At 52.7% G+C, this 15,185-nt stretch overlaps 1 long non-coding RNA gene across 1 annotated transcript; it reads right to left on the reverse strand.

Moving 5' to 3' along the window:
- Positions 1-4,118: 4,118 nt before the first annotated feature.
- Positions 4,119-5,674, reverse strand: LOC119096088 (uncharacterized). The gene is made up of 3 exons (XR_005094005.1): positions 5,306-5,674; positions 4,777-4,836; positions 4,119-4,316 (listed from the first exon to the last, which is right to left on the reverse strand). It is a non-coding gene; the product is annotated as an uncharacterized LOC119096088 (long non-coding RNA).
- Positions 5,675-15,185: the final 9,511 nt, after the last annotated feature.

Raw genomic sequence — 15,185 nt, forward strand, 5'->3', positions numbered from 1 at the left:
CGTCCGTCGGTGAGTGGCGCTCAGACGCGGCCGGCTGCACTCCGTCCGTCGGTGAGTGGCGCTCAGACGCGGCCGGCTGCGCTCCGTCCGTCGGTGAGTGGCGCTCAGACGCGGCCGGCTCTCGGAGACTCCCGACCGGGGAGCGGCGCACCAGAGCTACCCCGTACTGCTGGTACATTGACTGGAGTGACTGGTGGTGGAGGTGGCCACGATCACCCAAGCTTTGTCGGTTCCAGGCCTACTTCACCCTCCTACCCAGTGTGTGGCGCGTGAGCGGCGTTAACTCACGGTGTGTAGCAGCTTCCTTTCATGAACGAGGAGATACGGCGGCCGAGATATCAACAGGCTAACGTCTAGTTTCGTGAAACGGAACGGCGAGCGACGCACTATGAAATCCGGCTGTATAAGCTAACGGGCCGGAGAGGGGATATTTCACTTCAGTCTTCGGCATGTAAACCATTTGCGGATGAGACGTGTCGGCTGGACCGCAGGTAAACGTTTGTGGTCTGTAGACACCACATAACCATAACATCGCAGCTGGTAATCTACATATGTTTATGGCACACGCTCTTGAGACACGGTTCAAAGGTACGTGGGCTGGTGTCCTTTCTTTAAAAGAACTAGGCGCATGTTAAAATTCGGATCTTGTTTCCCCTGAATCTTACCTTGTTGTTAAATGGCCGTCCACGCAATTAACGGTTACGATCCTAGTCTTAACCACGCCAACGCCTTGTGTCATGACGTCAAAGCAGAATACTGATGTAATTGAAGGAGTAGAAACTAGGGGTTGCCAGATCTAAAATGCCGCCTCGCGGCGGACCCGCGCAACAAAGGCGTGCTCAGAAAATAATAATACAATGCCGGTTTTCGCGTGGGCCTCGCCCCCACGTAACCTGCCCGATCGCACCCCCCCGCTTCGTACGGCATCTGCGCGGGTGTGCGAACCGCCTGATGAGTGAGCTCTGACCGCTCCTGTTGCAGCTGTGCTGGTCGTGCTGGCCGCCTGCTTGGCTGCTGGCGGCATCAGTTCCGTGGTGCTGCTGGTGGGCGGCGCTGGCGGGCGCCCGGCCGTCCGCTCGGCGCGCGCGCTCGAGTCGGCGACGGTGACCAGCGGCGCCGCTGGCTGCGCGGACTGGGTGGTTGTACGGCCGCCGTCGGCAGCCATCTCAGTCGCCAGCGAAAACCGTCTGCAGGCGTTCATAACCGGCATACCTGGACGCTTAAGGTAGCAAGTCGGGGTGATTTCGCGTCTCCTGATGCTTCTGAGTCTTTTACGGTCGGGCTACTGAGGCCCCACCGCAGTACTTTCCACCCCTGGCCCGCACACTCAGCTAACAATACAGCCATCTTCACACGCCGGAAAATAAGGCTGCATTTCTAGTTGGCAACAGATTGGATTGACTCCAGAAAATGCAATGGTAGCCCCGGAATCGAAAAAAAAATCGGTACTGCACTGATCCGTTCCAAGTCATGGAAACTAGCAACGAAAATCGCGCACACCGGCGGCGAGAACTGGCTCCATCCCTCCATCCAAACCATCTCAAACCTAAGCAAACCGGCTGCCCTATCAGACGTGCATTCAAACAAAACAAAAGACCATTCTGTTTCTCTGACTGTGCTTATGTTTCAACGTGTTCTTTTGCTGGGCTTTGCTACAAAAGCGGCTTTCACAGCTGATCTCCCATTTCAACAGCTTAGATACCGAGGAGCCTTATCCGCCGTTTACAACACGGCACTGCTCGAACGATGCGGGGACAACCACTCTCACTGCTGGCCTTTCACAATTTTTGAGTGGACAGCTATCACTCGTTTTGCCGGGTCTAGCATACTGTTCGCCTGCTACAGGATGCGTTAGTCTTGGAGCGAACAGAGGCTGCTGCGTGTTATGACGGAACATTAAGGCAGAAATGAACAGAAACTATTCAATGGACCATTACGGAAGATGATCAGCGACGAGATTGGTTGAGACTCAGCGGCACTTTCGCAATAGATATACGCCGTTGTTGACACTGCAGATTAGTGGCATATTATCTCGGCTATTAACGGGTGAGACGTGACGACGAAATACTCAACACTCGACGTCAGTGTAGCAAAGCCTGGGCTTTGGGGAATGTAAAAAGTGGTCACCGAAATGGATTGGCGCAAAAGGCAAATATCCGTCGCCAGATTACTGAGTGAGATTCGTCATTGTTATCATCGCGTGCCCAGTTTTCGGTTGGTGAGCCCCGCGCCCGTTGTAGATCCGGACCGCTTCCGAAGCCCCTGTGGCTGGGTCGGACCACCCAGGCCCCACACCCGCGATGGGCGGGTTCGGCTGCCGCCGCCTCTGGGGCACCGTCTTCACTGCCGACGCATCTGTTGCAGACGCTGCTGCTGCTGTGGTGCGCCGCGCCCTACTCCTGGCACGGCGCCGACTACGTGTTCCACCAGCTGGTGCTGCCCGGCGTGCACCGGATCACAGCCGCCTGGGAGCGCTGCTTCCCACTCAGCCAGCAGCAGGACTGACGGCACCGGATCACAGCCGTCTGGGAGCGCTGCTTCCCACTCAGTCAGCCGCAGGACTGACGGCACCGGATCACAGCCGTCTGGCAGAACCGCTTCCCACTCAGCCAGCAGCAGGACTGACGGCACCGGATCACAGCCGCCCGGTAGTGCTGCTTCCCACTCAGCCAGCCGCAGGACTGGCAGCACCGGATCACAGCCGCCCGACAGTGCTGCTTCCCACTCAGTCAGCCGCATGACTGGCGGCACCGGATCACAGCCGCCCGACAGTGCTGCTTCCCACTCAGCCAGCCGCATGACTGGCGGCACCGGATCACAGCCGCCCGACAGTGCTGCTTCCCACTCAGCCAGCCGCATGACTGACGGCACCGGATCACAGCCGTCTGGGAGCGCTGCTTCCCACTCAGCCAGCCGCAGGACTGACGGCACCGGATCACAGCCGTCTGGCAGGGCTGTTTCTCATTCAGCCAGCAGCAGGACTGGCGGCACCAGAGCACAGCCGTCTGGCAGGGCTGCCTCCCACTCAGCCAGCAGCAGGACTGACACCGAGGCCCAGATCGTAAAGAGTGGCGAGATGCCCGGCGGCAGGCGTGTGTGCTTTGACCAGCAGCTCCTGCGTCACGTGACTGCACAAGCGCGCGTATGGGACTGTTCTGAGGTGTTCACTTTGGAACTTGTTATGTACATGGGCGCATCCATTGACGGCGACAAAGTGACAGAGACAGGGGTCCTGATGGAGCAGCCCGCCAAGCCGTCGTTCGTGTGTTGTGACAAAAGTCCCGGCTCATTGCGAAATGCTGATCCTTGGAGGCATCGTGTTGCGGTGGCGCTCTGACTGAAGCAGCCCAGGTGCTGGACTAGAGTGTTTGATCTCGTAGCATGCCTGTTTGTTTTGGCGGGCATTAGCGCGGAACGGGTACAAGCGATGTGCGCAAAGTTTGTGGTCAATGTTGTTGGTCCTAGAATGACCATGATGTGCCATATACACTTATGAGCTCGACAATGGAAACATCGTCGTCTGGTCTCGCATTATCATCGTGTTGTTTCATTGGTGGATAGCGGATAATTGGCATCGTGGCATATCCTTGTGACACGAAAGGATATTAGTTACACCTATGGCTCTGCGCGGTAACCATTACTCGTGATGTTAGTACAAATCATTTTCAGGCACACAAAGTCGTGGTTTCCGTCGCGTGGCGGCTTTTAATGTATGCTCTCATCAACACGGTACGCAAGATTCCAATCGGCAAATGCAGCTATGCGAGAACGAGGCGGTGGTCAATTCGCTCTAAACAAGCTAGTTATGACGGTCATGTTAAGTTAACCAATCCCATTGACGTGAGCAAACAATTCCTAAGTTTGCAGAAGGCAGTCTCTGTTCGAGGTCTCATCCTCTCAGGTCTCACCCTAGTGGCTAAGCATCGACCTTAGAATAGGTGCGCGAACACAGGTCACGACGTCGGCACTGTCTCTTAAAAACCTGGCATTCCAATAATGTTTCCAGCCAGAAAACTGCTGTCTAAACATGACGAAGACACACATGTGTGAAGCTCGCACCAGTTGCTCACACGACTGCAACATCAACTGAACGCCGCTGGGCGTCGGCTCACCTGGTTGAGGTATTTGCCAGCGTAAAATGTGTGGTAGCCGCGCCGGCGGAGGTGAGCGGCGACCGTGCGCCGCTCCGCGCCGTGCCGCCAGTCGCTGCCGCAGCAGTTGCCCCGCAGGGTGTTGTTGATGACGCGCGTGTTGTGCTGGTACCGGCCGGTCAGCATAGAGGCTCGGCTCGGACAGCACACCGGCGTGGAGACGAACTGCCACAGACACACAATAATGTGGTACCTCAGTGGCAGCACAACTGCCCACCACACTTTGACAATGTGGCTACCTTAACCTTTCAGCCACTGAAAGTGTTGGGACCTCACAAATTTGTTGGTGGGTGTGAACATGACAAGTGCATGTGGAGTTACACCTATCGAGCTGGGATCTTCATTGTGTCAGTGAATGTGGGCATACATGAAGCATTTGTTTTTCTTCATTTGTGGTATGATATCTGTAATACTATATTGAAATGATCATCTGTATCATCTGCACCATTTGCTTCTTGAAAATGGGGTCATAATGCATTACAAATAAAAGAAATTACAACATTGTTGGTTAAAGGCTTTACAAAATTGTTGGTCATGCATTTCACCTCTAACCCTAGTTGATACTATCTGAGCAAAACTTAAAGCAGACTGCACTTACACTCACAAACATAAATGAGATACTTACACCATTTTTGAATGTGATCCCACCAGTTTCAAAGAATGTCTTGGTGAATGTCATGGGTTCCTGAAAATGTAAGCTACATGTTGCAGTAACATGTAAACATGGGTCAAGTACACAGCCATAATGAAAGCACCTTATACTTGAATCTTGCAAGAAATATGCTTAGCATCCATTATTGTCAAAATTACCCAAACTTAGTTCTCTCCATCAATAATTACCCATCCTGTTTCCTAAGGGGCCACAACCAGACCAAATTGTGTGATAACAGGAAGATACATCAAGTCAAAATATTCTGCACCAGTGGCCTATGGTCTTATATGGCTGATTGTTTGCATCATCTTGCTGGCAACAGCTATAACTGAGTGATGTCACAGACCACATGTCATATTTCAAACATTCATCTCATTTGACTGGAGGTAGTGCATAGGAAAACTCTGCTGGCCTCCTAGACTCAATGCTTTAAGTAAATCTGCAACTTAAAGATGCACCAAGTACAACTGGATTTGTTCTGTCCTAAATGAGGGATACATACCATGCCCTGAAGTAGCATGTCTTGATCATCAGTAACAATCAATATAATGTTAGGCATGTGTGAAGCATTCTCATCATCTTGGATGTACTGTGATATTGTATGGCTAATTATCAGTGAACTTATTGCCAAGGTGCATAAGATGATGACCCCCTTGGCTACACTTTTAGACACCCCACTTCCAAAGAAAATCGTTTCCATTGTATTTCAGGGATGAATGCAAGGGTTAATGCATGATCAAACCTCCCAATCTGTTGTCAACTTAAGCACATAAAAACGGGAATAATGTGTTCATATGGAAATCTCCGTAACACATTCGGGCAATGCCTTGCGTATCTGAAAACATCAAAACATAACGTCTGTCAATCTAGCAGCAGATTGATATCCAATTGCCAGTTGGATATTGCGGGGCGTCTCGATTGCCTTGAAATTTGGTGTGCAGGGCCTTCTCAACACGCTTATTCCGAAAATCACTGCCTTTGAAGTGGAATTTTGCGTAATTTTCGAGCTATACGCTGCGTAACATCCCAATGTGATATTGTGGGGCGCCTCGATTGCCTCCAAATTTGGTGTGCAGAGCTTTGTCAACACGCTGATTCCGATAATCGCTGCCTCTGGGGTGGAATTTTGCGTGATTTCCGAGTTATACGCCATGTAACATCTCAATGTGATATTGCGGGGCCTCTCGGTTGCCTCCAGATTTTGTGTGCAGGGCCTTCTCAACACGCTGACCACCGGGGTGTCGCCACCGCCGTCCGGCGGGCTCGTGAAGTGCAGCGTCTCCACCACGGTCAGCAGCAGCGGGCTGATGTTGCCGGGCAGCCAACAACATGGGCATGACGTGCACAAGTAGCATGCCCTGTTCCACCAGCGCCACCAGCGTTCTTGGGAGATAAGACAGACGGTGACATCACCCAAATCTTCAGGCTCCAGCGGTGAAGCACGATTGGTTTGGTCACTAGCGACATCTTGTCAGTTTGTTTTTGGTCAGGACAAGCAATGCTCGTGGCTACATCGGACTATTACTCAACCACCTTAAAGGTCAGAAACGAAACAAAGCTGAGAGAGATGCCACTTGGTGATACCACTAAGTTAATGATATCACATACCACACGGTTATCAATCACATTTCGCGAACTGACCTCCTCCAGTAAACTGATAGGGACAGGCCCAAAGGCGAATTCCAGGACACATATTCCAAAGCGCAACTGAGGTGTCACGCGTCGTTTAACTCGGAAGTTACGCAAAATTACACAACAAAGACAGTGGTTTCCGGAATCAGCCTGTTGAGAAGGCCCTGCACACCAAATTTCAAGGCAATCGAGACGCCCTGCAATATCACATTGAGATACTACGCAGCACATAACTAAAAACTTATGCAAAATTTCATCCCAAAGGCAGTGATTTTCGGAATCAGCGTGTTGAGAAGGCCCTGCACACCAAATTTCAAGGCAATCGAGACGCCCCGCTCACATTGAGATGTTACGCGGCGTATAACTCAAAAATTACGGAAAAGTCCACCCCAAAGGCAGTGAATTTCGGAATCAGCGTGTAGACAAGGCCCTGCACACAAAATTTCAAGGCAATCGAGACGCCCCGCAATATCCAACTGTTGTGTTACACGGCGTGTAACTCGGAAATTACGCAAAATTCCACCCCAAAGGCAGTGATTTTCGGAATCAGCGTGTTGAGAAAGCCCTGCACACAAAATTTCAAGGCAATTGAGACGTCCCGCAATATCACATTGGGATGTTACGCGGCGTATAACTCGGAAATTACGCAAATTTCCACCCTAAAGACCGCAATCTTCGGAATCAGCGTGTTGAGAAGGCACTGCGCACCAAATTTGGAGGCAATTGAGACGCCCCGCGATATCACATTGGGAAGTTACGCAGCGTATAACTCGGAAACTACGCAAAATTCCACCCCTGAGGCAGTGATTTTCGGAATCAGCGTGTTGAGAAGGCTCTGCACACCAAATTTGGAGGCAATCGAAACGCCCGCAATATGACATTGGGATGTTACGCGGCGTATAACTCGGAAATTACGCAAAATTCCACCCCAAAGGCAGTAATTTTCGGAATAAGCGTGTTGAGAAGGCCCTGCACATCAAATTTCAAGGTAATCGAGATGCCCCGCAATATCCAACTGGCACTTGGATATCAATCTGCTGCTAGATTGACAGACGTCAAAACATATCGTGTTATTTCGTCGAACCAGGAGGCAACAGCTAATGAATCAATGGCGCCTCATTCGCTTTATTCCCATGAGTGAGACTAAAACACTGACGCTATAGGGACCAAATACTGAAGTGAATTTTTGACTTGTTAATGGAGTCCGGTTGCACGAGAACCATCCCACGCATATTTATAAATTGTGTTGGCAAAAAACCATAGATTCAATTCCAGTTTTTTACTGCAATATATATTCTTATGATAGGGGTAGCCATGTTTCTGAGGTTGGGGAGTTGGGCATTGGAGGGATCTAGCAGGAATCTAGCGAGGCGGGGCTATCTAACCTGAGAATAGCATGCACAATGGAATGATTTTAGCACATCCACCCCACGAATTACGGGAAAAATTGCTCGGGTCTGCATTCTTCTCTCAGAAAATTGGAAATGAGAGTGCCCCCATTGGACCCACCCCAGTGGCTAGCTGTACGGTTTTTACGATTCCAGTGTAACGGAACTGACTCCAGAATCAGAATTCGTCTAAGTTTGTATTATATCATGTGTAAAGTACCGCATGTGGCAAAAGGAAATGCATAGTTATAAGTTTTCTGGAAACGTTACGTGAATTTTTAATACTCTTGTAACGCAAGCGTTGCAGTTCTGGCGCATGCAATACAGTTTTGGAGTGGAATATGAAAAATGGGACAATGGAAAGGCCGATGTTAGGAAAACCGTGCACATTGCGAACCGTGGATGTTACAACCGTGGATATTTCTGGCTAGAAGAACCGTGGATATTGCCGCCTTAGACATAACCTTACTACTGGTGCTAGCTTGGCCTGGAAGGTATGTGTGCTCTGTGCATTTTGATTTTTAGGGAATGCTGGTAAATCTGCACTCCTGAGGCTAGCATAGGTCCTCAAGCTAGACAAACTTGTGATGATTTTCGACATTTCATTTCTTCTAATGTTTTGTTAAGCACCCTGGACAGAGTCACAACACGTAAATTGCCATGTGTCCAATATCCAGAAGTGTTGAGCAGTTATTGGAGCAGAGTTACATATTTTAAAAAATCAGGTTCAGACTGTCAGCAAGTTTATGATGCCTTTATATGATGGCTTGATTAGTGAGGCTGATATTGATATTTTTACATTTGCATTGCTGTAAAAAGTGGCGTGGGGTCCTGGATCTGCAATGCCAGATTGCCATGAAAAGTCCTAATGCACTTGCCCCATCACAATCCTGGATTGGTACCCATGTCATGACTGTTTATACAGCAGTTTTATTGTAGAAAGGAGGTTTGAATTGCATTGCTGCCAGCACCTTCTGCATTGTGATGTACCCAGAATCATGCTGTACATAATTTGAGACACTGAACTGAGTAGGGGATGGAATCATTTTCATCTGTGATATCAGAAAAAAAATGATGCAGTGTACCATGCTAATATACTTAAGTTTTTAGCGGATGAAATGTATGCTGTGTTAGAGTGTCAAGTCTTGAACATACCCACCTTTTGCTGAAAGTGATGATATTGAATGTTTGATCAATGTTTATGAGTGGTTGATTGTATCATGCATTAAAAGGTGCCAAAAAAGTGTAAATATGCTCCCCCAAATGTATGATCATATGATGTTTAGTCCCAGTATTAAATGAACATATATGAGCATGAAAGAGAAAAATAAAGGTTCAGAAAACCACACAAAATCATGAAATCAGCAATGAAAAATATTTGTTGTATTAGTATTTGCAGTTCAGTGTAAGCTGATGACTGAGTGAGGCTTTAGAAAATAATTTATGCATGTTTGTTAATGCCACATAATGCACTTTTGAGTAGCATTTGGGTTTGATGGCACATGTAGTCTCACTGGACTTGGGTTTGAGTATCAGCTCACAGTTTTTGGAACTCAGATTCAAATTTGGTTAAACCTCCAAGTGAATTGGACTCAGGGCATTGGGCTCAGCAACTCAACAAATAACAAACTTAGTCCAGACAGAAACAGTTGAACAAGCTCATGTCTCAGGCTCAAACTCAGTTAAGGCATGTAAAAATGTGAGTTGTTAAGATAACTTAAAGGTGCCATAGCATCGTGAAGCCAGGCCCTGTTTGAGATGATGTTATGACATCTGATTGATAGCATTTGAAGCAACTACTTCCTTCTCACAAGTGTGTAAGAAATTTAGACATGTTGATGGAAAGCAAACCTGGGGATTTTTCTTGTATTAATGAAGGATCATTTGAACTTGTTAACCAAATCTTCACCACTGATTGAGGCACATGAATGAATGGTCTCAGTTTTCCAATTCCTTTCTCAACCATGCTGTTTCAGCATGGACTGTGGACAGTGTTGCCCCCAGGTTCGCCATTCAGTACCACTCCATATGTAGCACCAGCCTTTCAGAAATACTAGCAGTTCAGTCACCCTTAAAAAGAAACACTATGGTTTTCATGTAGCATTTACTGTCAGATATATTTCTATGATCCACTTGAGCATATATTGCATGTGATGTATTCCACTCTAGTGCAACGAAGTGCAAAAAATGCATATCGGCAACTGTAATTTGAGACTGAAGTACTTCTTGGACGGCGTCGAAATCGCAGCCGAGTCCACCGGAAAGACCTCGGAATCTTCGTGGGTCGTAGGCTCAATCTCCGTGTGGGGACGGCGTAGACGATCTCGAAGACCAACCAGGTGCTGGCAGTCGTCAGGCGGTCTTTTGCCGACATCGATGTTCACGCGTCGCCATTGCTCTTCAAGATCCTAGTACGTCCGTGCTCGGAGTATTGGCAATGCCGTCTGGGGCCCGTTCGGCAAACTGGACCAGAAGCGGCTGGAGCGGGTTCAGCAACGAGCTACCCGTCTTGTCCATGACGTAAGGCACCGGCCATACTCTGAGAGCCTCAGACTCCTCCAGTTGCCCTCTTTTGACTGTCGTCGTCGCAGGGGAGACATGGTTACAGTGTGTCGGCTGTTTCACGGAGGTACGTCGCTGTCGGAAGAGGAGTTCCTGACAAGGCACAACTCGGAGGTGACGAGAGGACACCAATGCAAGCTCAGAAAACCTCGAGCTGGGACTCCCCTCGGTCGTAACTCGCTCAGCACGCGGGTCGTCAACGATTCGAACGCTCGTCTACACCCGTTCGTATCGTCAACGTCAGTTGAACAGTCCAAGTCTAGGCTTGATATGCACGGGGTCCATAATTTGAGGCTGTTTGGTCACCGGACCGGGAGCCTAACGAGACCGGGACCGACGAGCCCAGTGGCCTTTTATCGTTCCCGACCACCATGAAGTAAGGTGAGTTAAGGTATTGTATTCAGACCAAGGGCTTCGTTTGGCAAAATAACTTGGAAGAGCTGAGTAGAGGAAAAATTGCCCGACTTACTCCAACTGGAACACTAAGAACAGAATTCTCCTGATTTGGCCAGCTGTCTTCTCAAAGTTTAGGAGGGCGCTGGACCGCCCACCCCCGCCTTCACCACGTAATCCCTGATACAGGAGATTGAACGATGCGGGCGAACGATTATCGTCAAATCGCCCAGACGAGAAAGGATCGATGCAAAACGGCGAACCGCGTCCGCGCATGTCCTCCGACAGCCCGGACGTGAGGTGCGTGGTCGGAGAGAGCTAGCGACAAGCTCGCGTGGTTAAGCCTGTCTTAGGGCGGGCGTGGCGACGGGTGCGCGGAACTTCGCGGCAAACGGCTACGTCATATCTGTCGAAGAACACGTCGCAGTCACCTTCCGAAGCTCGCGATGACCTGAGCGCACATTCTCGGCATCATGAGCGGTTGACGATGCTCCTGGGCTGCATGGGCCGACATCGGTGTGGTCATCTCAGGAGGTAGTCGTCCGGTCGTCCTGCGGACCAGTCGTTTTCCGTTGGATTTTTGTCGTCTTGGAAGCCTCTGAACATCTGAGCAAGGTGATCACGATCGTTGTCGTCACAGCCTTGTTAGTTTCCAGAAATGTTTTGCACATGAAATAATTGTTTCTGCTGGTGTTCTCGCCAGTGTTGTTGATTTGCTCATGCAGTGTCAGGCAGAATTTTTCGTACAATCGCTAGGTGTTGCTCGGTCATTAGGAAGGCCTGTGGGTGTTTGGTGCGTGTCTGAGACGAGTGACACACGTGAGCCGCGAATGTTCCGATCCGCGGAGTCTGCAGTCTTGAGATTGGTACGCCAGCGCTTTATACGCTTGCCACTCATTTGGCGGCCAGGCGTTTTGAGCACCAGTTTACCAATTGCAAGATTGTGTGTTCCAAACTTGGAGCTGCCAGGGGCTCCTCAGGCCGAGATACGTAGCTGGCGACATTGAACATGGTGAAGTAGATGCAAGTGTGCGTCAGCTTATTTGTCCTGTGCATGTAAAATGAGAGTAATGTTTATTTCGTCAGGGATTGGGCGTAACTGCCTCTGCCCCTGTTGATGCGCGATTGATACTGTAGACTATGGTCGTTTTGCATTTGATATGGTCTGTTTTGAGGCATCAGTGCATATCGTCCTTGTCTTGTCCGGTTTGGCAACCTCTTGGCCTTTAAGGGCTCCTGGATGCCGCATTTCTTACGAATTAAAGTGCCTGTTTTATTATACTTACTTAGTCGAAGTTTGCCGTATGGTGCCACAGTCAAGGCTAAAGAGCTAGTTCACGTTGCGTCCCTTGCCCTTGACAGGGCCTCCGTTCACATGCTGAACTCGTTTGAACTTTTACTAAGTCCCGATAGGCTACAAGTAATCTTGGTTTGAACTGATTGCGCAGCTTGCCTGCATTTTGTTTTATAAGTTTTGTAATTTATGTAATTATGCATTTATGTAACACCCGAAAGTGCTGTCGGTGTTACTTGCACGTTTACCAAAATCTCTCACGCTGGCGCCGCCGCACAAAAACAAAAACCGCCGCACAAAAACCCGCTGCCTCGGACTAAAACGCAGCACGGTTGTTTCTACCAGGCCTGGGACACTGGTGTCAAGTATGTGCCTTTATTGTTCGTACAATTAGCAAAGGTGGTATTAAAGGCTTTCGAAAAGCCCAGCCCTTCGAAAAGCTGAACGTTGAAGAGCATTCACTATTTTGAGCGGAAGTGGTGCGCTGGGAAGCGTAAATTGCTTTATGTGTTCAGTGGAGGTCACTTTGGCACATGTAGTAGAGCTTGCAACATGCATCGTATGCTGGGTTTCGTGCAAACCGGCGTTGTGATTGTGCAAACATCTGGTGCACGAGTGGGAGCGTGCAATTATATCTCAACATGCAAGTCAACATACGTATTCCACTGCTCGTGTTTTCTTCGTTTCTATGAATGCACGTCGTGCTTGTTAGTGCCACCCTTCCCAGGAGAGCGGTACCTTGATCCTGTTCACCTCTGCCGGACTGCTGCTCCGATGCCCGTGCGCAAGCGGATGATCCTGGCGGAGGCTGTTACGGCAGACGCCAGAACGGACCTGTTTCAATGGGAAAACGCCACGGTCGTGACCCTGCCCGTGAAAGTTGGTGTGACCGCTGCCACACCTGTATGCCCCACTCTCCAGCCGTGTGCGCGTGCCGGTGGGCAGCCGGCGCCGCCCAGTCGACCCTGAGCGAGGAGCTCAGTCCAGCCGCCGCGTGTTTTGCCCGCCGCTGACTCACCGCTCGCCGATCAGCTGGACGCGTGCGGTTCCGGCAGGTGCCACCAGGCGGCAGCAGCGGCGGCGCGATGCCGTTCGGGCGCGGCGCGCCCAGTCTACCGGCCGCAGCTGGCGACGCGTGTGTGGACGTCGGCGACGAGTGAGGTGCTGTGCGTGCGCGCGCGGGACACCGCCAGACTGTGCGGCCATGACGCCCGGCTACGGAGCGCCGACGCGCGACAGCCAGCCGGCCCGGCCGCGGCCGCGCCGCTCCCACTCGATGCGCGAGTTCAAGACTGCAGCAGTCGGCCCCGCGCGGGTGAGTACAGACAGCCCTTCCCTCCCCCGCCGTGCTGGGGTGGCGCGTCGGTATCGGCCGGCAGCCGCACGATGGGGGAGTACCGGTGTGCGGCGGGCTCTGTGTACGATCGCGTGAAGCCGGCTCCAGTCCTCTCCTCCAGTGCTCTCTGGCTGGTCCGCCGTGTGGCTACGTTTTCGCGACGTGCCTCTGCGCCGGCTCCAGCTTTGGTCGAGACGCAGCCAGGGTTGGTAAGCGGAAACGTGGCTGCCGTTAAATATATGCATAGGATAAACACGGGGTTTGGCTCGTAAATGGGAGCACCCCGACTCCGCCGCCGGGGGCCTGTTTACACTGGTGGCTGGCCGCGGCGGCCGCCGGCGCCGAACCCTCCCTCCCCGACAGGCGCGACGCGCCCCGGCCTGCCGCGTCGGCGGCAGTCAGGCGGCGCCGCACGCCGCTCGGGGCGCCCCTCCGGTGGGGTGTCGCTCCCGACGGCCGCCGCCGCCGCCGCTACCGCGTGTGTTGGGGTCACGTGACACTACCGGCCGGCGGGCGGACGCGCATCGTCACCGACAGATCCCGGCGACCGGGGCGTGTGCGTGGAGGCGACCACACGCCCGTTGAGTGGGGCGGTGGGCGATGATGATTGTGTGGCCGTGATCACTGTTATGATATGTGTCTGGGTTCGGGCCGCAAACAGACACATCGCCGCCGGCACACAGGGGTGACTGCGAACCAGTACGCGTGCTCGCAAACATGCTCAGTCCCGACTGCGCGGACCTGATCTCGGACGGTCCGCCTGCGCTGACGACTCTCGCGTGCCGGCGAGAGCACGTCCGTCCGGCGGCGGCGCCGGCGGCGGCCCGATGATGGGCCCATAGAGGCCGGCCCGGCCGGCTGGGCGGGCGCTTTTGTCCGGTGCGGACCGTGCAAATCGGCCCGATTCGGCCGTCGGGCCGACGGGGCACGCCGGCGGGCGCCGACTGGGTCGGCCTGGCGTCGCACCGCGCGGCTTGGGCGGTCCTCGCCGCAGCTGCGGACCGCTCTTGCAGGCCGGAAAAACAGCACCGGTCCGGCGGGCGGCAAGCGCACGCGGTGAGCGCTGAGGCGGCCCGGTCTGGCTTTTGTGTTCGGCCCCCGCGAGACGGCGTGGCCACGCACGCCGGCTTTGTTCGCAGGCTCCGAAGACGTGACCTCACAGCCGCCCGGCCGGCCGGTCGGTCGGCCGGCCGAGCGACGACGCGTTCTCACAACCGGGCGGCGTTTTTCGGCGATGCGCGGCCGACGGCGTGTTTTTCTGCTCGGTTTCCCACGGCTTGCGGTCGGGCATGTGGACCGGCGGTGGCCGCCGCCGTCCGTGAGCCTCGCTAGCCGCCGGCGGCGGCGGCCGGCGCGGTCGAGCCGTGTCCTTGGTGGCGCGGTAATCCGCGCCGCGACGAGGGCGCGGCGGCCCGTCCGCCCGCGCCGTGCACGCGGCCGGCCGCCCGCCTGCCGCCCGCCGTCCGCCGTCCGCCAGCGTGAGCAGACTCGCGGCAGAGGCGCCAGCGCCAGCGAGGCACGCGCTAATGAGTGTGACGGCCGCGGTTCTGGCGCTGGCGATCCGACGAGGGAGGTGTGTGTATGTGCTGTTTTGGAGAGGAACGTGGGCTCGGCTTTGTCTGTCTTCAGCTGCCAACAGGTGCAGGCAGACGTCCGTTTATTGTTTTCGTTTGCGCAGAGCGCAGCGAGTTCTCGCTCGTTCCGTCCGCTGTGTGAAACATCAACAGCGGCTGGGAAGGAGCCTGAACGGTCGCCAGTCGGATCCGGTCGTGCTATT

This window comes from Pollicipes pollicipes, unplaced genomic scaffold (assembly GCF_011947565.3).
Source record: "Pollicipes pollicipes isolate AB1234 unplaced genomic scaffold, Ppol_2.1 Scaffold_1832;HRSCAF=2141_pilon_pilon_pilon, whole genome shotgun sequence".
In the NCBI taxonomy this organism is placed as follows: domain Eukaryota; kingdom Metazoa; phylum Arthropoda; class Thecostraca; order Pollicipedomorpha; family Pollicipedidae; genus Pollicipes; species Pollicipes pollicipes.